Source organism: Ochotona princeps, chromosome 16, assembly GCF_030435755.1.
Source record: "Ochotona princeps isolate mOchPri1 chromosome 16, mOchPri1.hap1, whole genome shotgun sequence".
NCBI classification, from domain to species: domain Eukaryota; kingdom Metazoa; phylum Chordata; class Mammalia; order Lagomorpha; family Ochotonidae; genus Ochotona; species Ochotona princeps.
The window spans coordinates 11,993,567-12,017,512 of NC_080847.1; the positions used below are offsets into that span (position 1 = coordinate 11,993,567).

General features: G+C 44.8%; 1 long non-coding RNA gene across 1 annotated transcript in view; it reads right to left on the reverse strand.

Annotated features, from left to right (window-relative positions):
- LOC131482273 (uncharacterized) overlaps positions 1–23,946 on the reverse strand; it is a 444,806-nt gene that overhangs the window by 132,568 nt on the left and 288,292 nt on the right. Inside the window, exon 3 of the long non-coding RNA XR_009246844.1 lies at positions 6,878–6,989. This is a non-coding gene — a long non-coding RNA (uncharacterized LOC131482273). The remainder of the gene's footprint in view (positions 1–6,877; positions 6,990–23,946) is intronic.

The window sequence follows — 23,946 nt, forward strand, 5'->3', positions numbered from 1 at the left end:
CAAGCTCAGACCTTGTAGATAATGCGTAAGTGCAATGTTACAACTGAATTATGAAGATTGCGGAAATAAAGTCCAGGGAAGCCAGGATGAGAGAATTCTAATGGGTCTTCCTCGCTCTCCGCGTGGGAGATTAGCACTAAGCAGCTGTGTGTCTATGCCTCACTCGGAGAATACATGGGAGGACAGACTGCTGCCCTCATGTGAAGAGAATACCTGTGAGCACAATTAGAAAACTACTCTTCTAGCATGTTCAGGATTGACTTGTACAAATCGGTCACACAATGATTCTCTTCATGTTTCATTTTTGTTTCCTACTTCTCTGCTCTGCAGTTGCTTATTCAGAGACAGGTAGAAACGGCATTCATATCCATGGTCAGTCACCTAACACACCACTATCTACCTCATCTTGGACTCACAATGGTTCAATTTCATGACTCTTGTTTTACAAGGCTGGAGAAGGGGACCTCTTCAATCACCTGGTTTTTCACCCTCAGTACCACAGAATATTCAGTACATGACATGAGATAGTTGACATCTGGTTACAAAATAGACTTGATGTTAGGGTATTTTGCCCAGCCATAGGCTAATGACAGAGTTCTGAGCATATTCCAGGTAGGTTAGCCAACGCTGTAGTGTTTAGTAGATATATTAGCTGTGTTTCCAATTCACTATACTTCCAACTCAAGGTACATTTACTAGGACATAACTTCACTGTCAAGCAGGAAGTGAGTGCACAGAAACTTGGTTATGGATACATTCTATGCATTGATTTGCCTAGGAGGCAATGTTAACAATAATATTAACAATGACAATGATAATGAATATGTATTGAATATCTATCATAGGCCACATACTGCTCAAAGTACTCCATATACACACTATCTCAATTGCTTTTGCAAAAGCCATGTGAAGCAAGGATGATTAGAATGTTTTCTTTGTTTAGATAGGAAACTGAGATTAAGGATAAAGTAATTGGGCAAGGTCACTGAGCTGGCCCATGGTGGACTCAGTGATTTCAAGGCTCAAGTGATTAATGAAGAGCCCTTTCCCATTCCTGATCATGCAGATACTGATTCTACAGAAACCTGTTGATACCTAAAGGGATATCATCAGTCAGAAGACAACTGGTAACCTGGCTTTCTTATAAGGATTCAGTAGGTGTGCTAAAAACACAACAAATATGCACCCCTGGTTCCAGTGGCGTGGCGTAAAATCACTGCCTGTAATCCTGGCATCCCACATGGGTATCACTTTGTGTCCTGGTCCCAGCACTTCCAATCCATCTCCCTACTAAGCACCTGGGAAAACACTAGAAGATGGCTCAAGTATTTGGGTCTCTGTTATTTATGTGGAAGATCTGGATAAAGCTCTTGGTTCTTGACTTCAGCCTGGCCAAGCCCAGCAATTGTGGCCATCTGGGGATGGAACCAAAACAGAACATTTTTGGGTCTTTCCTTCTCTCTGTATCTTAGACTTTCAAGTAAACACACACACACACACACACACACACACACACACAACACTGTTAGTACGGTCTTGAATGGATAAAACCAAGGAAATACACGATACACTATTAAAGTGGAGGGATGGATGGAGCAGGTGTCTGGTATAACCATTAAGATGCTGCTTGAGATGTCAATCTCATTTTAGAGTGTCTGGGTTTCAGGCACATCTCTTGCCTCCCATTTCAACTTCCTGCTAATTGTACTCTGGGAGGCAGCAGGTGATGGCTCAAGCAGTTGGGCCTATGTCACCCATGAGAGAGACTTGTGCTGAATTCTCATTGTTGACTTCAATCTGACCCATCCCCAGCTGCTGGGGACCTTTGAGGGGAGTGAAGCAGAGGTTGGAAGATGTTAGTCTCTTTCTTTGTTTGTGTCTCTGCCTTTCAAATAATTAATAATTAACTAAAGATAGACGTGAGCCCAATTCTTTTAAGGGCAACCTGTTTACTTTAGCAAGTTGCAGTCAAATTGGAAAATTGTGGCTCTTATGTCTAGTGGATTTTCATTTAAAGAGAATTACTGGAGAGAACATACATGGTTGTTCAGAATGGGCAGAGCAGGTTCAAATCCTGTCCTTTCACCATATGACCTTAAGCAAGACACAGATGCTCTGTGAATGGCTGATCTTACCTCTAGAAAGACTCAGTGATAGCAACTGTACATCACAGAATTGTTTAGCAGAATCCACGGAATCACATCTAATATGGGTCTGATACAGGGTGAGGACACCATTCATAGTAGACTGAATTTTATTGATGTTGTTGAGATTGTTTTCTACTCCTTCTACTCCTTCAATCATGAATTTTCAGACTACTGTTGGTAGCCAAATAGGACAGTTAGCTCACAGAATGTGTTTTTAGACTTTGGACTTTTAGACTTTGTAACTGAAATGGGCAACTCTGATGTTGTGAGTTTCCAGGGTCAATGGAGACAGTGGATAATCAACACCATTGGGCAAACTGTCTGGAGCATCATCCCTCTCCTAGATGGGCCAGACAAGGCCAATGCAGGAAGTAGAAAAGAAGCACCTACCATGTTACACAGTGACAATTCAACTCAGTACTTTTTCATGATGCCCAAAATACGGCAAAGTTTCTACCTCACAAAGCTTTGATGGCAGCTGGGACAAATTAACTCATTTTGGTTTGCAAATGCCTAAAGATGAAAACTTGAGTTAATAAAACAGCTCATATGGCATGTATCCACGTACCCAGGGAGAGTTACAAAGAGAAACAGGTTCTGAAAAGGGGTGCTATTTATTTTGTAATGTCCAGAAGTCTCCAAAGTGACTCACTTCCTCCTCAAACAGAAATGATAATGATTTTGATTTTACAGGTCAGGATCCTCTAGTCAGCCCCCAGAGCCACGTGCAATGGTCTCTGGACAATGGCATGATCTACACATTTGAAACACATCTGCCTTAATTTATTCTTGCACTCGGAAAATGAAATAAGCCACAGTATCAGGATGCAGCTGTTCTGGATGAGAAAAAGTGTCTTCTAGGGACGTCTGGTTGGAGTTCATAAGAGGAAGAAAAATGGAACAATAGAATCCCAGTCCCCAGCCACCTCCTGGCCAGGCAGTTCTACCTCGAACATCAAAGCTGCTGCATTAAAATTTAATTTGAATTTAAAATCCCTGACAGGGACCAACACTGGGGAAGCAGGGGTTAACCATGGAGATAATGAGGCCACCGCTGCCACTGCTGATTCTGTTGACAGTATTGTATCACCTAATGAATGTGGCGCTATAAATCTTGATGAGGGGCAGGCTAGAATCTCAGGGAAGGTAATGATAATGAGGAGGGGCCAGAGCCCAGGCTGCAGATGAGGAGGAAAACCAATAAAAAGCAGCAGCCAGGAAGAATGGGCCAGGAGACCTAGGCTAGGAATGGACCAGCCATTGAGCCCTCCTATGGGGATACCCACACCCTACCATGCACACTACAGAGTTCGAAGAAACAAAGCAAACTACTGAGCAGGTTCCCAGGTTTGTTCTTAAAAATAATCAACTCCTTGAAAGCCAGAGGGACACAGAAGTAGATAGGAAGGTAGATAGGAAAGGAAAAGGAGGGAAAGAGCAAGAGGGAGAGAGATCTTCTATCTGTTGTTTCAGTCCCCAAATGCTCACAACAACCAGCCCTGGGCCAGGGCAAAGCAAGGAGTCTGGGATTCCAGCCACCAGACTTCCCTAGTGAATGCAAGGGCCCAGGCGCTGAACCACCCCCTGTTGCCTCCTAGGGTGCACATTCGCAGAAAGCTGGATTAGGCATGGAGACAAGTATAGAATCAGGGCTCTAGTATGGGGTGGGAGCATCCTAACTGGCATTTTATCAGCTGTGCCACTACACCAACCCCTATGGGTTCCTGAATCAGCTCCCCATAGTTACAGGAACACACAATACTATGACAATGATTGAGATCAACTTGGGTAATTTCATTAGCTCTTTCTCTTGGCAGAAGAAAGCAGATTTCACAAGTCTGTTCTCTGCGTCATCATCAGAAATCTGTGTGATATTTGGACTGTGATTTATACTACCATGAAACCATCTGCCTTTTTGTCCCTTTGGATTTTGTGCGATTTCTTTACTATTGTTCTTTCCTTCACTGTGTCCCAAGGCCCCCGGCAAGGACTCCATGAAATGCCCCACCAGAGCAGACAAGAACTCCCTGAAGCCACCAGGGAGACCAAGTTTGACCCATTCCTTGCAGCATGGGAGCATCTAAGCCCCTGCGGAGACACCTTGAGCCAGACGGGAGGACTCTCCTCTGATTCTAGAGCTCATGGAGCAGATTTCTGACAAAACAGTATGGACTTGAACTTGGACATTTGACACCAGCTAGAAGGGGGTGCATTTTTTATCTTTCTAGGAGTTTCAAATCTGGTTTTAGCTGAGCCATTGAGGCTATTTTCCCAAACACAGATTCTTGGGCATATTCTAGAAAGCTTGGTTTGGGAGCACATGGGCTGTACGGTCTGAACATAAAAACATCTTGTTATTTAAACCTACCCTGAAAGTGATAAGGCTATGCTTCTAGTAGAGGAAAGGAGTGTTTGAGGTAAAAGTTTTGCCGAACGATCCTAGTGGATCTTTTCCTCATTACAGGACACTGTGCCTCATAAGGTGCTTGACAATACCCTGTCACTTCCCACTAATAGATGCCACTCATCTATCTACTGTCACCATTGTGAGCAACACGGATATCCCCAGACATCAGTGGGGAATCACTGGTGTTGACAGACCCAGAGGCCCTGCCGTTGGAGCACCTGAAGCAGGTCCAGAGAGGCAGAGAAAAATCACCAAGAGAACAGGACTCAGAGCCAGGGGCTGGCCGCACACCCTGCTGCATGCCCCAGAGAGACACCTGATGCTAGCAGCCCTCTGTGAACACAGGTGGTGGCTGGGAAGAGACATGGAAGTTGCAGGAATCTTCCTTACAGCTTCAATGGGACCAACTCAAGCTCTTGCCATCGCAGGAAGGAGGGAGAGAACCCAAATGCAGGCTGTGGAGGCTGCCCCAAGCCACACAACTCAGCAGGACACCCACACCCCACTGTCTCCCACAGTTGTACCCCAACAGGTGCACCGTCCAGACTTGTCCTCTTCCCTTTCCAGTTAGTGTGGACCAGAAAGATTAAAAAGAGTATAGTTCTTGTTTATAAAGCAAGCTCAAAGGAGGGGAAGGATGAAAACCTAGGATTTCCATTGGCAGGAGAAAGCACTTCCTCTCTTCTGTCCTTTGTTCACCCTCTCTGCTGTTCCCCCATTTTCTCTCCATATCCTTTCTTCCTCTGTCCCCTCCTGTCATCCCTTCCTTCCTCTCATTTAAAAAATCTATCTGATTGCCTTGCCCTGCATCCTCTCAGAAACTTCTCTCAAGAGCAGCTTGGTGAGGCATGCTCTCAAATTGCCCCCAGAGCCTAGTGGATGAGCCTTCAGATGTCTAACAAGCGTTGAACACAACTGAGGTTTAGAGAGACACAGAAATCAATACTGCGGCTTCCACCAGTCACGCTGAGGGATTAGTTGTCCCAAGGAAAAGCACAGGCAGTTGAATAAGAGAATCATGACTCCGAATACCCTAACAGGTTTATGAACTCGAGAGCAGCCTCTGGCCCTGCTAACCTCCAGGTGGCCTGGGGAAAAGGGAGGCTGTGAAAACATTCACTTAGCTCTCTCCCCTTCTGTATTAATGAGGTCAAGCGTTGGCCCTCGGGGGCTCCACAGTGGCACTTGGAAGAGTGGCTGTGAAGGCCAATGGGCCAGGCTGACCATCTGAGCAGAGATAGCCAGGGGCTCTGAGGGTCCTCTTGGCTTTGCAAGGGCTGGTGGCTGCCTCCCTCAGGATGGAGCTTGAGGCTCACAGGGAGGGCTGATCTGGATTCCATGTAGGAAAAAAAATACCTACAACAGGACCCTGGATGCCTGCTGGGAGCAGCCAGCACATACGCAGGAGTGGGTGTTTCTGTCTTAACAATCACAGGTGGGAGATCCACAGAATACACCGATGGAAGAAGGAGAGTCCCCTCTATCACAGGCAAGATTTTGATGGTGCCAAAAGCCACAGAGAAATTTAAACAGCTTCTCTGCTTTGAGAAGAAAGTAACAGAGGAGGGTTATGCAATGAGAACTCACATGTCCCCTCATGCCAGAGTCTAAATGCTAAAGATCTTCCTAACCAAGATTGACACCCAAAGGTCTATCCTGTGCAAAGTGTCTCCAATATATTTCATGAAAAATGCATTTTATTACCAAAAACACAACAGGTACAAATTTGCAAATTTTTTTTGCACCAAAATGAAATCACCATTTCATTCCATGTTTCTGATCAGCTCATATGGACACCTGGTTGGGAGGGCATTTGAAAACAGGTGGAAGGGTGGGTATGTTGCTTTATAGTAGCAAAGGCCACCATCTACAATACCAGTGTCCCATATGGATAATTCTGATCCAGTTCCCTAATGACCTACGGAAAGCAGCAGAAGATGGCCCAAGTGCCTCGACTGCTGCCATCTGCGTGAGAGACCTGCATGAAGCTCTTGGCTCCAGCCTGGCTCAGCCCTGGCCTTTGCAGCCATCTAGGGAGTGAACCAGCACATAGAAAATCCCTCTCTCTGTGTATAACCCTGATTTTCAAATAAATAAATACATCTTTAATAATAATAATAATAAAAAGCAAGTGGAGCTAAAGGTTGAAATGATGTCAGATTCAATAAAGGGAGAAAGAGCCCCTTTACAACTGGACCTACCAGCTTGAGAAAAGTGAAGAATGAAAGCTATTATCTGTATAATTCAAACCAAAAACCTACCTTTCCGTGAATTTATAGGACAATTTAGCTCTTAGCTGAATAATTCAGAAAAAGATAATCACCTCAATTATTTAGATGGCCGTCTCTTCCCCTTATATATTCCATCTCTAATTCAGACGTGCAAAGCCGACAGCTAAGTTGAATCCTGTGTCCGAGTCACCTACAGGAGGCCACCTGCTGGGATAGCAAATGCAGTGGTTAAAAGAAACCTCATCAGGAAACACTGACCTGGATCAGTTAATGCACATAGAAGACACCAGCCCCAAATCACACAGTGATTAACTTGGGCATCTCCGCTGGGTGTGCATGCTCAGGCTGCCTGTTCTGTCCTTGGCTCTGTGTGATTCCAGAGATGCAGAAACCAGCATCCTGGTTTGGCAGCCTCCTCTGCATCTCAGCCCTGCTGAGCTCACAGCACAGCTCAGTTCTGGGCTTGCATGTGGACGCAGTGGGGTGAAGCGAGATTTGTGCATGTCAGTGTGGGCACTTGACCCCATGTCTGCAGGGCTGACTTAGAGGCTGTGGGACACCTGAACAAGCTGGCAGGCGCCATGGGCGAAAGCTGTCCTTGTCCTGCGTGACTCCAGGGACAACCGTGAGGTCTGACCGGGTGGTCTGGCTCTCCTATGCTTTTATCTCTGGGTGGCTAGGTGTGGCCACCTTCCTGCTCTATCAAGACCCCTGGAGGCCCTGCAGATGTGTGTGTACAGATGCAGGGAGTTTGCCACATCCAGGCCGGTGGGTTCGGCTTTCCTTTGTGCAAACCCTCCTCTGCCCTGTCCCATCCCCCATTCTCTGCCTGAACATTAACCTAAAATATGAGCGCATGCTCCAGTCTGGCCTGCGCCTGCAGTATCCCCGCCTCCTTCCTCCAGGCCTCTTATCTGCAGCAGCGTGTCACTGCAATTTTATGGTCAACATTACCGACTCAAGCCCTCCTTTGAACCAATCGTACTGCGCTGAATACGTTAAGGGAATCCAGGCTTTCTGCGAGGAGCCTGCTTCCTGAGCCGCATCGCCTGACCTCGCTAAGCGCAGCCTCTATAAATCTGCCTCACCTGATGGCAGATGGGCTTTTTAGGATCTCTCAGGGTGCTTTGAGGTAGCACTTCTATGAACTCCTTGCCACAATAAATAATGCTACCTGCCATATGTCTTTGGTAGTGTGTCAGCAGCCGCCGTACTGCCATGAATTTTTATTCTTGCGCCGTCTGGAAGATAGATTCCAGATTTAGCATTTCCCCCACTTTGTGTCAGATCTCTTGACCCCCTTGCCCCAGCACAGTGACAGAGACTACAAATAAAATAAAGAAAAAAATTAAAAAATAAAAAAAGCATCTTGGGAAACAATGGTGCATGACCAGAGGGAAAGAGCCACATTCCTCTACCAACAGCAGAGTGAGCTGCCAGTGTGATGGGAGAGGCTGGGTGGGAGACAGGAGGCTGTGATCCGCACCCGATCAGAATCTTGGGGAAACAACCTCTCCACCAGGTCGAGGTGTTGCAGAAGAGGGATGCTTGATTTCATGAAGGAGAAAAGAAGAAATCTGCTTCCAAGCATTGGTCAGCAGGTCACTGTCCTAGCCTCACTTCAGGCAATGGGTCCACCAAAAGAGGACTGCAGATTTGTCAAGAGCCTAGTGGTGACATCCATGCTGGTTGGGGGAGGGGGTCTGAGGAATTGGCATTGTTATAGCTCAGGAAGGGCCATCAGATGACTTCCACTTTTCCTGCTGCACAGATCTCTGCTAACCCAGACAGGGGAGGACCCACATCCTCATCTCTGCAACCTGAGACCACTTGTGGCGCCCATGCCAAAATTCACCCTGGAGATGCCCAAGAATTTCCGCTCTTTTGAAATGTCCCAAGTTTCTGCATTACTAACGTGCCAGCAAGATCCATTACAATGGAGACAGCACAGGAAAGGAAGAAAAAAAGGCAGCTTTGATATGTTAACATCTCACGTCCGTAAGATTATTCCATTTTAGATGCTGCTTCTTCCTCAGAGGCAGTTCTGGCAGAAACAGTAGAGAAGGCCCAGCATTTATGAGCATGGAGATTCACACCATTCCAGGCTGAAAACTGAGCCCCAATCCTCTAAGACTTCTAACAGGAATTGTGTGTGTGTGTGTGTGTGTGTGTGTGTGTGTGTGTGTCCTGGAATCAGGTTCTTGTACTGGAGGCCTGGGTGTATTCTGAGGTCCTGTGTCTGTCAGGAAACCCAGGAAAAGCCAATGTTGCTGGGTCAAGCTTTGCAGAATGAAGGCGCAGATGGGGGCAGTTTCTGTTGTGCGTGATATTGCTCCTCCATCCCAATGTGTATAGGAGAGTGCCTCAAACATTTCATGGAAAGCAGAATTTTTAGAAGTACTCTTGTGTACGGGCTCCAACCCAAGACAAACCTAGTATATGTCTGTTTTTATAAGTTTTGTTCTCTTTTCTTCATTTAATTTTGTTAAAAGTTAACAAATATCAAAAGAATTTTTCAAAGATTAGAAAGATTTGATTACAGTCAGCACTTGTAGCTGTGGGTGCTACATACAGGAATTCAACCAATTTGTGCCGAAAATATTTAGAAAAACAAACAAACAAACCTCACACCTGTACTGAATAGGTGTAGACTTTTATTCTTACCATGATTCCCTAAATGATACACAGTAATAACTATTTTCAAAGTAGTTATACTGCATTATAACTAATCTAGAGGTGATTCAAGGTATACAGGATAATATGTGTAGGTTATATGCAAATAGCATACTATTTAATACAAGAGACCTGAGCACTTGTAGATTTTGGTATCCCTAGGGATCCTAGAACCAAGGGCCCAAGGAGACAGAAGCTTCATTCGCACTTAACGCATTAATAGCTCTGACACAGCAAAGTGGAGCATATCATGCATTGTATAGATAATGATAATGGTTCGTATTTGAGATTCATTGTGAGCACACAATTTGGGCCAAAGGACCCTGTGGTCCAGCAGGGAGTGATTGCTAGACCCTGCCCAAAGGGAATTGGATTGCATATATGGAAGGTCAGCTTTGAACAGTGGAGTTCTGGACCTGATCCCACTCAGAGTCAATGCTACATTGTCATTTCTAGCTTCCTAGGTGGCAGTGTGAACAATGTCTCATCTTGGGCAAATTAAGAAACAGTGGGGAGTCAGGTAGAGACCAAATGGAAACTTCAAGTTACCACAAGCCGACTAATTGTAGGACCATGCATTCACTCAACATGTACCAGTTCAACTTATACCCGGTAAGAAGAGCAAGACCACAAAACTTGGCAGCCCAGGATGGAGGTGATCAACAAGGTCATTAACAAGTGTGCTTTTCTGAGGACAAAGTAAAGCTCCTTGTGGTTAGCATAGCCTTTGAAGTAGCAAATGCAGATGCTTCTTGTATAACCCAACAAGTTGGGGGAGGTGGGGATGGAACCAAGGCTACAGCACTGCTTGTCAATCAAGTCATCTGGGTCTAAAAACCATACACAGGATCACTCATTTGCAAACTGGGCTTTCTGCCTGCTGAATACCATTTAAAAACAGAAGCTCTCCTAATTGCCTGGGTTGGCCTATATTTAGAAACCTGAAATGTGCTGCTGCAGCGGAGAAGCCAGAAAAATGCTGGAGTTAATCACTAAATCAATGTGGGCTGACCCCACGAGGACAGTGAGTACCGAAGGTTGCTGGTCAAGGAGCTCCTGGAGGCTGGACTTAAAAGAACTTTCTTTTTTCTCTGAAACCTTAAAAAAAAAAAAAAAAAAAACCCTGCCTCTCGCTGCAAACACATTCTCAGAATAGATTTGGGTCTGTTTGAGGACAACCCTTGAATCACTCCTGCCAGCATCCAATCAAGGTTAACACCATTAAGTTGCAGCGCAGTCTCTTGGGCTCCTCTGTGACTTCCAATACCTGCAGGTATTGCAGGTGGATAAACAGGAGCACGGTGCTGATTCTCAACAGACAACTAGTTACTACAGATTTTCTTTCTTTCCTTCCTACCCTTAGCCATCTATCCTTTTCCTCCAACATCTTTCTGGTGTTAGTATTCTGAGTTGTGAAAATTCATTGTTTTAATTTTCCTTAACATTTTTTAAAACCACAACGTAATGATGACAATTTCCTAATAGTTCAGAGTTGGAAAAATTGGGATAAAGCACAGAGAATCAGATGTTATTTTCAGCTTTAGCAAATGGCGGGATGATAGCTGGAAATGAAAATGGGTAGCAGGTACCTTGAGGATAAGCATTTATATTTACAGGGACCCAGAACAGAGAGTTCTTGATTTACAAAACCCAGCAACCAACCTTAACTCAACCAGTTCCCAAGAAATTGTATAACCTAGGTTTAATGACGGCTTGTCTTTGTTGAAGGATATGGATAGCTAAAAGAGGCGAAAAGTGCTTATAAATATTAGAAACAGTTACTCATAATTTTATTCCTGTAGAAAATACTTGTCAAATAGATGAACAATGAACCAAAACCAGTGTATCTTTTGAGACTTAGAGTTGGATGTTTAGCCAGTTATTTTTAAGGTCACATTCAACTATCTGAATCATTCACGTATACATTTTTAATTCTTGCACTGGGTTGTAGAGAGCTAAGAAAGGAAACAAAGAAGTTGACTAATTTCAGGACAGAACACATTATACCTTTATTATCAACTGCTTCATAAGTATTATAGACTACTTTTTGGAAAATATTTACAGGGACGGGGTGAGGCATTTTTGCCTTCAGGGAGTTTATACTTCCTAATAGGAATGTGTCACTAAAGCAATTAGCAGCACATGGTTAAGAGCAAGACCATGTGACAGGATGTCGACAACACAATCAAGAGTTCAGAGAAGAATGGGATGATCACATCCCACATCCAACCCCCTGGTTTGAATCCTGTCTCCACTGCCAATCCAGCTTCCTCTAATATACTCACTTGGACATGGTTGGTGATGATGCCTCAACTACTTGGGTCCTTGTGATCACATGGCAGACCTGGCTGGAACTGCAGGCTTTTGGCTTCCGCCTGGCTTAGCTCTGGCTGTTGCAAGCATTTGAGGGAATGAACCAGTAGGTGGAAGATCTCTTGGCCTCACTGTCTTTCAGATGCAATAATAAACAATGGAAAAATAAATTAACCTAAGGAAAGTTTCCCACTGACAGAGTTTGTATATGAAATGAGAAATGGTCTTCTGAGGAAGTAGGGCAACACCTGAGAAGTCATGCAGTCTACTGTGTGCTCATGGGGCTGCAAGGAGATTGGTCCAGAGTGGTGGGAGGAACTTATCAGGCATTTGTGGGAAATCAAATTTGATAGTCTGGGAAGGGACAGGTTAGAATAGTGTCTACATTGAGTCAGCAGTGAAAACTGAGACACTGAAAGTGTTTTCTAATCAAAAAATATTATAATGAGAAAATGTTTTGGCCAACTGGAGTAAGTGCATCACACCTTCAAGTTGGTGGTCCTTGAACACTGGGAGATAACACTGTCAGATAGGGAGTTAGGTCCTTTGAACTTGATCAAGGAAAAAAATATGCTTAATCAAGACAAGTGGGATTCTAAGTGTAACAAAGACTCCCTCCAGGCCTATTCTAAACAGATCTGAGACCAGTGAGGATCAGGGAAAGTTTTTTTTTTTTTTTAAAGGACAAGATTCATGAAGAAAATTGTTTTGTTAAAATTTCACAGGTCTATGGGGAACCTGCTTTGTGATTTGTTCCCAAGGAGACCGTGGAGGAAATGGTGGTGAAATAGGAGCGCTCTGTGCTGGAAAGGAGGAGAACTTCATTATGGACATTACTAGTACACGGTGAAATAAGACGTGCCTGATGGTGGTTGGTTTCACAGTTCTCCACTGACAATGCATTGCCTCTGTCTCCTCCTTAGGGTGGATGATACCGCTGTCCCCTGACACACAAAGTAACCAAGAAAAAGACCAGTTGTTCTTTCTGGGGGAAATTCGTCAGTTCCCTGAGCCAGTCTAGGTTGTCATGATCAGGGTGGCAAGGATGCTCCTGACCCCATGGACACTGCCAACTATCCTGTAACAGACAGGACTATTCTTGCCACCAAACATCTTCTGGTGGAAAATTCGTCAATAGTACTGAGATGAAGAAACTATGATAGAGAAAAAGGTGCTCACTGATGCATGATTGATATGAGAAAAAATTTTGGAAATGACTTTCATTTTTTTTTTATCCATAGAGGAATGGGTAAAAGAACAAAAAGATGGACTATCAGCAAGTCCAAGAGTCTTTCAAATAATGATTTTAAATGATTTAATGATACAGGGAAGTGCTCAACTACAATAATAATTTAAAAAGGAACTGAAATGATATAAACAGTGAAATCTTCTGTAACTATGAATGCACACACATACATCAAACACACACAAATATAATCCAAGGTATCTGATTAGGAGGAAGTCAGCAAACTGGATGGTGGCATATCTTTTTTTTTTTTTTTGGTAATTTTCTGTATTCTTGCAATAAGCATAAACTGATTTTGAACTGATTTTCTCATAAAACTATATGCTTTTTTTTCAAAGCATTTTAGTGGTTAGAAACACAGGCCAAACATAATAAGATGAATTATAACTGGACTGTGAGACACATATAGATTCAAAGCTTCAACTGTCAAAGGCAGGAGGGGGAATGGTTTTGCATATGACCAATTCCTGCATAAAGAATGTGAGCCAATCAAAGCTCAAAATAAAACTGCAAAGGCCTGATGAGGCTGTTAAAAGATCTCCTACAGACTTAAAAGACTGTGCCACAAAGACATAGGCACAGCTCTCTGTGGGGCCAGCATGTCCATCTTGACTGCTGAATGCTGTCCCGTGTGACGAATTTTAAGGGGCCCATTGAAAACCTGGAGTGGGTCCAAATGAGAGCTACTCAGATCATGAGGGATTTGGAAATCGTGTTATGTGACAAAAGGGTGAAAGAGCTGGAGATATTTAGTCTGATGACAAAAATGCTTAGACGGGATGTGAGAGCTGTCTTCAAATACTTGGAGAGCAGCCACATGGAGAGGGACACACGTGCTAAGGAGGGGCCTAGGCCACCGAGCCAGCATTCATGGCTGATGAGAACTGATAATGTATCTTCGTTCGTATAATTTCCAAACAGAAAGAGAAAATCTTTCCTGCATCTAAGAGTTGTCTAGAACAGGGTGACTAAGTTGGAACGTTGTGTAGTCTTGGTCAGTGTTGTAACAAAACATGGGAGGTCAGGGAGGTTGTAGAAAGGACCTGGACAGTAGGGTTGTTGCTACTATAAAGCATTCTTGGTGCCTGGCCCTCAAGGCACTAAGTGATGCAGAGTGGCCCACATTCACTGAGCACTGGCCAGGAACTGTGCCAGACACTCTGTGTGCTTTAACTCATTTCTTTACAGCTACATGGCAGAAAAAAGGGGGCTTTATGATACTCACCCCATTTTCCAGATGAAGAAACACAGACTCAAAAAAGCTCATGAGTCCTCCCATGTCAACTGCTAATCAATGTATCAAATTGAATAACAGTAACAATGGTAATATTCATCATCATCATTATCATCATCATCATCATCGTAACAGTGATAGAAAATAGATATCATACATTCTGTGCATCAAAATGTTATTGCAATAATCATTTTACAGATAAGATGTTGGAAGGTCGAGAAGGCCACAATGGTGTCCAGTTCTGTAGTGATGTTAATAAATCAAGATCATCATTATCATCATCATATCACAGCTGCAGTTGTAAATACTTAGTGCTGTGCAACTGTCAAACACAGTTCAAAATGCTATTTTCTATAAAAACTCATACAACATAGCACCCCATGAAGAATGCTTTTCTTTCTGACTGCTTTATAGATAACTAAATGTAGTCCTGCAAAGGTTGAAGACCTTGCTCAGGGTCATACAGCTAATAAGTCATAAAATTGGGTTGAAACCTGGAATTTCAGACTCCCTCATGGTACTGGCAACAGAGGTACTGCTAGTCCTCACTGCCATCACTGTTGTCATTGTCACAGTTGTAATAATAATGAAAACACTTATATAGTCCCCTACAATGTGCCAGGCAAACATATCAGCCCCAGGATCTGGAGTGATGTTTCATTCTATGTCAACATGGTGAGTGCTCGTTTGGATTAGACTGACATCTACACTGGGGAACTCTGAGTAAAGCATATCATTCTCCGAAATGTGGGTGGGTCTCTAACCACCACTCAAACACCTGAATAGAATTCAAAGATCAGTTCTACCAAGCAAGAGAGAACTTTCTACCAATTTTCTTTGGACTTCATCTATACCACTGGGTCTCCTGGGTTTTCATACTGCTGCCCCCATGAGTACTACAGATGTCAAACCTGCTGGTGTCTGTAGCTGCTTAAGCCAACTCCTTTGAACAAATTTGCTTCATCCTCTATGTTTGGCTCTCTGCAGGACCCTGACTACTCAGATAGCTATGATTGTTAGTCCCATTCTGAATATGAGGTTCCTGAGAGCCACTGACAGCCCAAATTTGCTCCAAGCCACAGACTGATGAATGACAGAGATGTCACGGAGACTCCCACCATTGGGTTATCTAGTTTCTTCTCTGGTGTGATATTCCCTGGACATCTTCATTCTCTTAACTGCTGCATGTGCTTTGGCCTAAGAGATGTGAAATAAATGCTGGAACTAAGGACTTAAGGCTGGAGAATCAGCTGACTGGAGAGAAAGGCTAATCTCCCTGGGCTCATTCTCTGTCCAAGTGTCCACTGACTGTCTCCCCTGCGAGGCCCCTGCCACTCGAGGGCAGTTCCTAAGGTCAGACAGGCCAAAGGTGACAACACCCAGTGCCTTTCTCTTCTCCCAGTCTGCTTCCCTTCAAAGGGAAAGGGACTCGCTCAGCACTTCTCACTTTCCCATCCTCCATGCTCAACACATAACTTACATTTCTGATGTAGAATGTTCAGTTCAACTATTTGAAAGTTCTCTGCTCTTCCTAATCCAGCCAAAACACATAAGTATGGGCAGTATTATTTTTCTAAAGGCCAGAAATTTTGCCCTGATCTCAGCAACTCCTATTTTAGTTGTCCAAACCTTTTGCTAGTAAGAAAAACCCTTCTTTCATAGTTTCAGTTGAATTTCACTTTTTGGAGTTGTCTGTTGATTCCGGTATCTCTTTGGATCCTCCAAAGGAGACTTGGTGACTCATCGTGCACATAATTTCCAAACAAAAAGACAACAGACAAAAGTAAGACAAAAACATGCTATGGAACCAGGTATTGAAAAAAAAAAGCGTTTAAATGAATCCAAACAAAAATACAATGGTTTTATTATGAACCTTCATCAACAAAGAAGGAGGAAAAAAAAAGCAAGGTTAGCAAAAGAAGGGAGGAAAGCAGAAGGACCAACCCATGCAAAGAGCCTAAGGAAATGGTGTTTTCTTTGCATGCATCAACCTATGCTCAAAGGATATTTCCCTGTGAGGGTGTCATTGCCCACTTGCTTCCTGTTTACAGTTATGTGTAAGGGAAGCTTTTAAATCCATTTGCAACCCCTCTTGGGAGCTTGAAGGAGGACAGTGTTGCTGCTGAAGGAGGAGAATCTCTTAGTCTGAAAGTCAAGCCTGAGATACAGCCTCTGCACCATCCACAGCCCTGCTCGGTCCCGTGTCCTCCCTCTTCCCGCTGTCCACAGCCCTGCTCGGTCCCGTGTCCTCCCTCTTCCCGCTGTCCACAGCCCTGCTCGGTCCCGTGTCCTCCCTCTTCCCGCTGTCCACAGCCCCGCTCGGTCCCGTGTCCTCTGCTCTTGTAAGGGGGCCGTGAATAGCTGCTGCACAGCTTGGGAAGCTCTCAAAGGACAGTTTTTCTTTCCCGTGAGGATGGATTTCAAAGAAGGCAGAAACCGGGGGGAGGGGAGAAACACATTCAGAAACTTCTAATCTTGTAGAAATCTAACCTGTTCTATCCAAGATGGCAGTTTTCCCACCCCAGAGAAAAAGTCCCATTGCAACCCTCTCTAACACAGGATAGCTCTGAGAACATGGAATGACGGAATGCCACTGAGGAAAATGAGCCTGACGGTGGGGAAAAAGCAGGGTCTCAAATCATAAAATCGAAAGGTGACAAGACACTGGGATCCATGGACAGGCAGATGTTGACTCTACTGTTTCAGTCTCAGCCCCTCTATTCCTGCCTTCCTCTCTCTTCTCTCACCCCGGCCCCAGCACCTTCCCTTGCTCACCTTGAAAGTTATGGTTTTACTGGGTCTTCCTCATGGCTCCAAACTACAAGAATGTATTTATTTACTCATTTATTTTGATTGACCTCACAAGACTTAGAAAAACCTCTCCCATTCAACCCAATCTTTAGTAGATGTTATCTAATATTCTTTCCAATGATTTTATTACATATATATTTTAATACATATATTTTATATAGAATAATACGCACATATTATACATATATTTTTGGCACACACAAACACACATATCTTTTCTACCTTATGATATTCCGTATACCCTGAAAGAAAGAACCTTGTTTTATACAGGATGGGCATCCTATTCTCAATAACTTGAGATCAGTTCAATGAACTGAATAAATTCTGGCTGATGGAACCGTTATACTTTCTAAAAACACTACCATGCTTCTACTTATAAATACTTTAAAAATACATTATATATTTATTTATTTGAAAAAATTACAGAAAGAAAGGGAGAGACAGAAAAACAGAGTACTACCATCTGAGGATTCATGCCCCACAGGGCCACAATGGCCAGGGCTGAGCCAGGCTGAAGCCAGGGGTCAGGTGCTTTATCTAGGTATCCCACACGGATGAGAGGGGCCTGAATACTTGGGCCATCTTCTGCTGCCTTCCAAGGCCATTAGCAGGGAGTTGAGTTGAAAGTAGAGCAGCCAGGATGAAAAACAGCACCCATGGGGGATGCCAGTATGGCAGGCAGCAGCTTTTCCTACTACTCCATGACACTGCCCCCACATTCCCACCAAATAATTTCGACATGTGTTAGTCAGCCTTCCATTACCACAAGAAAATACCTGGGACAAATAACTTGATAAAGGGAATAGGATCATTTAGCTCACAGTTCTGAGGGGTTAAAGTCCAAACAGCACGGCGTATGTGTTAGCTCTAGCCATGGCAGAAGGTGGAACGTGAAGTGTACATACAGGAAGGATCACACAGTGAGCCAGGAGGCCAGATTCAGGCTTTAATAATAAAAACTCACTCATGAGCACTGGCATGTGATCAGTCAAGGAGACGTGGGGACTCGGCCGATGTTCTAGACTCGTATGTGCCAACAATGCCATCCTGGTACCCAGCAAGCATCCAGCACATGGATCTTGGATGGCAGCCATGCTACACCCAAATGAGTCTGACGTCATAGCACTATTTTGGGTCTTCCCTCACTCATGTTGCATTCCCAACTGGTATAAAACAAGCACCTGAGGTATCACTGGGCATCTGCATGGTGACAGGTGGAGACAGGAGCTGTCACTGTTTAAAGCATGTGGTTTGTTTCCTGAGTTAAGAGGACAGAAGCACTCGCAAGAGTTCTGATCTTGGTATTGGCCGTGGTTCTTTCAAGAGATGTACACAGACATTTCACTCAAGCTGTGAGACTCTTTGATACAGACAGAGCACCATGGGACCAGCTGTGTTTTAATAAACACAGGAGATGTGAGATGAGCAGGGCCAAGGTGATAGGAAGCAGTGATATTGAATTTCATTTCTCAGCTCTATGCTGGGGAATGAAGATTTTGCTTTGGTGGTGGTGGGGAGGGCGGGGGTGTTGGAGTATTTACAGGGAGAGGGTAGGTGTGGTTTTGTAACAACCCTGGGGGTTCAGTAATCTCCTTAGATGCCATGTCTAGGTTTTACAGTTGCTTTTTCTTTAAACAGAAGCTGGGGAGTATCAGTGCAGCTTCAGTATTAATCTTGCATTCCTTCCACTTATACCTGCTAATGTTACCTGGCAGAGTCGTGGCCATGGCGAAGCCCCTTCCCCCTCCAAGTTTATTTATTATGGCTATTTTACCAGCTATTGGCTCAACACACACCACTCAAATATTCATCATTTAGCTCTCTGGGTAAATTGTATTTAATCAGCACAGGAGAGAAAATAGCATAATTATAGATGCCGGATGCCATTACACTCAGAAGAAATTAAACCCTGTCTCAAGCCAACCAGCGGTTGCTGGGATTGCATCACCACTGGGGTTACAGAGAGGTTAGTGGCCATTTGGGGCCAGCGGTACCTTGTAGGATGCCTGACCCAGATGAGCTGTAAGGAGACCCACTCATGCACATACACATTCACAGCATCAAAAACTCATCACACGGCAGCCAGTAAATTAATCTTTTATTATTCTGTGAATGTGATAAATGAGAGGGCAATAAAGCAAGGTTCACGCATGGAGATGCAGCGATGGCTAGCAAATGGGGCCAGAGAACTCCAGTCCTAAGAGTAGAGCGAGGTGAGTCCTGCTCCTAATCGGAGCTTTTCCAGAGCACTTTCTATGAGGGGTTGGAATGAAGCTGACCTTTAAGGAAAAGGAGGAAGGCAATCCTTTCAGTGAGACAAAAGCATTCATTTGGGCTCTTTGAGCCCTTACAAGGAATGCTCCTGTCTCCAGAGGATGCTACAGAGTCAAGCTGGGGGACACATCTGTCCTGGTCTTTACTGCCTTGAAGTGGACTAGATTTTTCTCACATGCAAAAGTTGCCACATCACTGATGTGAATGAGTTATTCTGCTTCGGGGGAAATACATCCAGGGAGAAGCTACCACAAAACCCAATAAAAACACCATGCCAGAGCCCTACCTGCCTTATGTCTGCTGAACCCAGCTCCTAGGGCAAGGTGTAACCGGGGAGCAAGCTTCCTTGCAGCCACTGAGGATCTGGCCTTTTCCCATTCATATTCAGGGCTGCCTGCCACTTGTTCAAGTTGCACAGCGAGAGACACCTTTAATCCCAGAACACAGCTTCTCTCCCCTGGGTATAAGCCCCAGGTCAGCACCTCCATTCCTCAAGCAGCACTACTTGCAAAATTTCAAAAATGTCCAGAAGAAGCAATTAAGCTTTACTTATTACTGCTGGGTGACTGTTTTTGCTTTCCCCCAGCCCCCTTTTCCTTTTGGCTAATAATGCTTCTGAGGTTTGGATAAGTAACTAAGAGGAAAGAGATCTCCTTGTAGTCCATCCTGCTGCCGACAATTAAGAAACCTCAAAGTAATTTTTGAAAATGTCAGCGTCTCATTTAGCAAAAGGATAAATAATAAATGAAGCGTAATCACTGTCCTGTGCTGGTGGTACAGCTTCGTGGTGTCATTAGTAAACTAACGGTATAATATCTTTGTGTCACAGTTTAATTATATCTTGTAATTAGTTTCAGCAATGGATCGCATGGAGTCAGGCCCCCTGAGCTAAACAAAAGGTAATAGAACTTTCAACGCCCCTGCATAAATCAATTATGCAAGTGTCCTGCCTCATTTGAAGTTTGTTTGCTGTGATTTTATGCACAAAACCGAACTGGCCCTGCTCACCCGTGGAAGGCAGTTCACCCTAGCCTGCCATGCAAGTCTGCAGCCAGGGCTGCAGCCAGGCCCACACGCAGTCCGGCCAGCTGGTGCATTTGTCAGTACCAGCTCAGCAGTAAATGCCATGGAAGGGCAGAGGGAGCTGCAGGGGAGGGGGGCTGCGCAGAGAACCAGAGCAGGTAATAGATGCACCACGTGCTGGCGAGCAGGGAATCAAATGGGAAAAGATGTGAGGGCCTGGGAGAATGGTTCTTTATGCATCCGTGAACAACGATGAGAAGGTTAGGAGCATCAAAGGCCATGCCACGCTGATGAATATAGGCAGGCAGACGCGATACAGGTCCCTTCATCATTTGTCCTTTCAACATCCTTGCTCTCCCCAAGTGGCTGGAATTGGAACCAGCACGGGTTACTTGGCAATGGGGAACGGGGAAGGAGAATCCACATCTTTAATTGGGTCTAATTCAAGTCCTACAGAGCTCAGAAGCTGTAAAGGGTTTCTGAGCGTTGCTGAGGGCTAGCCGTGGTGACCAGGCCCAGACGGCAGAGTCATGGAGTCCCGCTGTGGGAAGCTAAGAAGAAACTCAGGGGCGGGGGGTTGCTTAAGTCCTTATGCCACCAATACGTGTGATCGTCTCTTTTTTGATCAAACTGTAAGGCATGGCGAAGAGTGGGGGTGGGGTCCACATTCAAAGTCCTCATCAAGCCCTCTTTGAGAGTAAGTCTAGTGCCACACTGGCCCTTCTGTTTATACAACAATTTACAGGTTTAAACGAAACCCCGCTTGAAAAAGCTGAGCAAATCTTCCTATTGTGAGCACTTCAGCAAATTTAACAAAAGAAAGAGCCCAGGCGAGGAAGAGAGAGCGAGCGAGCAAGGGGTGGGGGAGGAGGGAAGGTCCAGTCTTCAGACTGGTGTGCTGCAATCTGACTGGTTGCTATGGTGATGTGATGGCTTGTTCACATGGCAACATACCTTAGGTCCACTATTAAAATGATGAGAGTGAACTGGGCTGCATTAAGGAGAGTGTGCTGTATGCTAACTGAGTCTTTATCTCCAGAGAGAGTTGGACAGAGACCAGCATCCAGTACAAATGAGGGAGAAGAGGAGGAGGAGAAAAAGGTTGGAGGTCTAGGGGGGGAAAATAACCTGCAAGGAGACACCAACTACAAAAAGACAGATCCTCAGCTCTGTATCTCAGTCACAGGCCTGATATTCAGAAAATGGACAATAAGCTCTATTTCTTGGTCGGGGTGTGTGTGGTGGGGGGAGGATAGGGGAAGTGGGGAATTCATTGTCCAAAACGGCCCATCAGGCTCACAGCCTGCCTGTCTAAGGAACACGATCCACACAATCCTGCTTGTGCTGGCTCCAGAAAACCTTGACGGTCAACTGAGCCACTGGACTACTGCTGCTTAAGTCAAAGCATGACGACCCGGGTGGCAAGCCACGTAACGTCTGTCTGTTGACTATCATGGTGCACACTGGGTCACATCAGCTCTGCATGGAGCAGTGCCTCTGGAAATCCGGTCTCATGTTTCCTAGTACACAGGGACAATTTCCCTCCTACTGGTGTTAGGGTGGTGGGAGCTCTGCTGGCATATTTCACAATCCTTCCTACCTACCTGGGCTTGATATCTTTCTTCTGTTCCACAGGCAGTGCTGTGGCATATGGCAAGGCAACTGAGAATTACAGGGCCACATGACCCCAACCTGGGCCCTGAGTGGTATCATAAACCACTCGTGAGATGTCTGAGCCCCTGGAATTCCTGTTCCCCTCACTCATCCTGCCCCACCTTCCCTCCTCTCTGTGGCTGGCTGTGCTTTACTTTAAAATCTATTTACCACAGAGGGAAAGGAAAGCCTTTCAAGACACAAATGACTCCTACTTTGGAATTGCTGCAGTGGCCTTGGCCATTGTCTTACCTTATGATGACACCTGTAAGCCAATGAATTGCTACCTACTTTGTGTCACTGCCTGAAGTACATTGGTGCTCACCGAGGGCCCTGCACCCCTAGGAGATCCTGTCCTGGCAGAGAAGAGGGGACATGGGGCCCTGTCATCTGCAGAAGGGACTGAGGATTAAGACAGAGAAAGCCAAACACTGCTTGTCCATTGCCTTCAGTTCACTCCCATGTCCTTGTAACTCCTGAACCTCAGGCTGCCAAACACTGCTCTCTGATGTTCTTGAGGATCCTTTAACCTGCTGCAGCTTCCTTCCCAGTCTATGTAAACACTCCCAGTGCAGGGAGGCAAAATGCTCAGGTGCAAAGATTCTGAACTTTGTAGTAGAGACCTGCTAGATGGGTGACCTGCACGTCTCAGTTTCTACATCTGCAAAGCAGGGACATAGCAACACCTGCCCCTCCCCAGACTGTTGACATGATTAAATGAAGTCATATTTGGAAATGGAGATACTCAAGTCAAAGAACATACATTTCTCTTAGCCATAGGTGTACCAGGAAGTGCCAATCAGTGCCGTTTCTACTATGAATTTTAGCAAGTACAATTTTCAGAAGCCAATTTCTTCATTAATAGGCCAATGGTTTTCTTCATCTGTTTTGGAAAAGTGTAACAGAGGGCATAGCTTGGACACATTTGTTCCAGAATCTTTCTTACATGATGGTTGGAGAGGAAGCTCAGGTATGCAGCCCAAGCTGTCTTCCTCTGCTAGAAGACTTTCCTTTGGCTTAATGTTTTGTCTGCCTGGTAAACTGGGTGCTGATAAACAGAAGAGAGAGAGACAAAGTGGGAAGCCTTCTGGTGTCTATCATGTTCCATGACAGCTGTGTTCATGTTCCCTCCTGAGGACCAAAATAACTACAAAGTATATGGAATTGCTAAGCACATACAAATCCCGGAGGTAGAGGCTGAGAATAAAACTCCTGATTTCCCAACCCAAAATCATCAAAGCCCAGCCCTCACAGTTTATCTGCTTCCCCTCTGCGCCATCTGACTTTGCTCAAGTAAGCAGGCAGTATTCGCATGACACACACAGCTCAGAGATGGAGCAAAGCTGGGCCCTTGCCCTGCCTGGTTCCCTGGCCAGGTGTGCACAGCAAAGACATGGGAACATGGAGGGAGCCCAGATGCAGAAGATGTCAGCCAGAAAGCACTGAAAAGAGAGGAGGTGTTGCTGTTCCCAGGATGGTTTTTTTTTTCTTTTGCAGCTTATGACATTGTTTTCACACATTTAACGGTGAGGCCGCTAGGTTTAAAGAAGCTTTCCCATTTAAATGTGCCTTCACAGAGTAATAAGGTTATGCAGCATGTCTTGATGTATGGTCCCATCAGGTGGAATAGTGATGGAAAGATGATGCGTTGCGATACTCAAATCTGAACAGGCAACTTAGACAAGGATGCTCAGCTGCTGCAGCCACAGGACAAGCACAGGAATCTTTCTTACCAGGGATGCAGATTTGCTCTTGGTATCTAATCTGCTCCTATAGCCTTTGATTTGGGAAGCAAATTTTAGGAAGAAACACAGAAAATACTGCATCCTAAATGTGCTAAGAGCTATGCTGGGGGTGCAACCACAAAGTGCCCAGCTACATAGGTCATAATAGGGCCTGTCTCATACACATTCTCTTTCTCATATGTTTAAAAA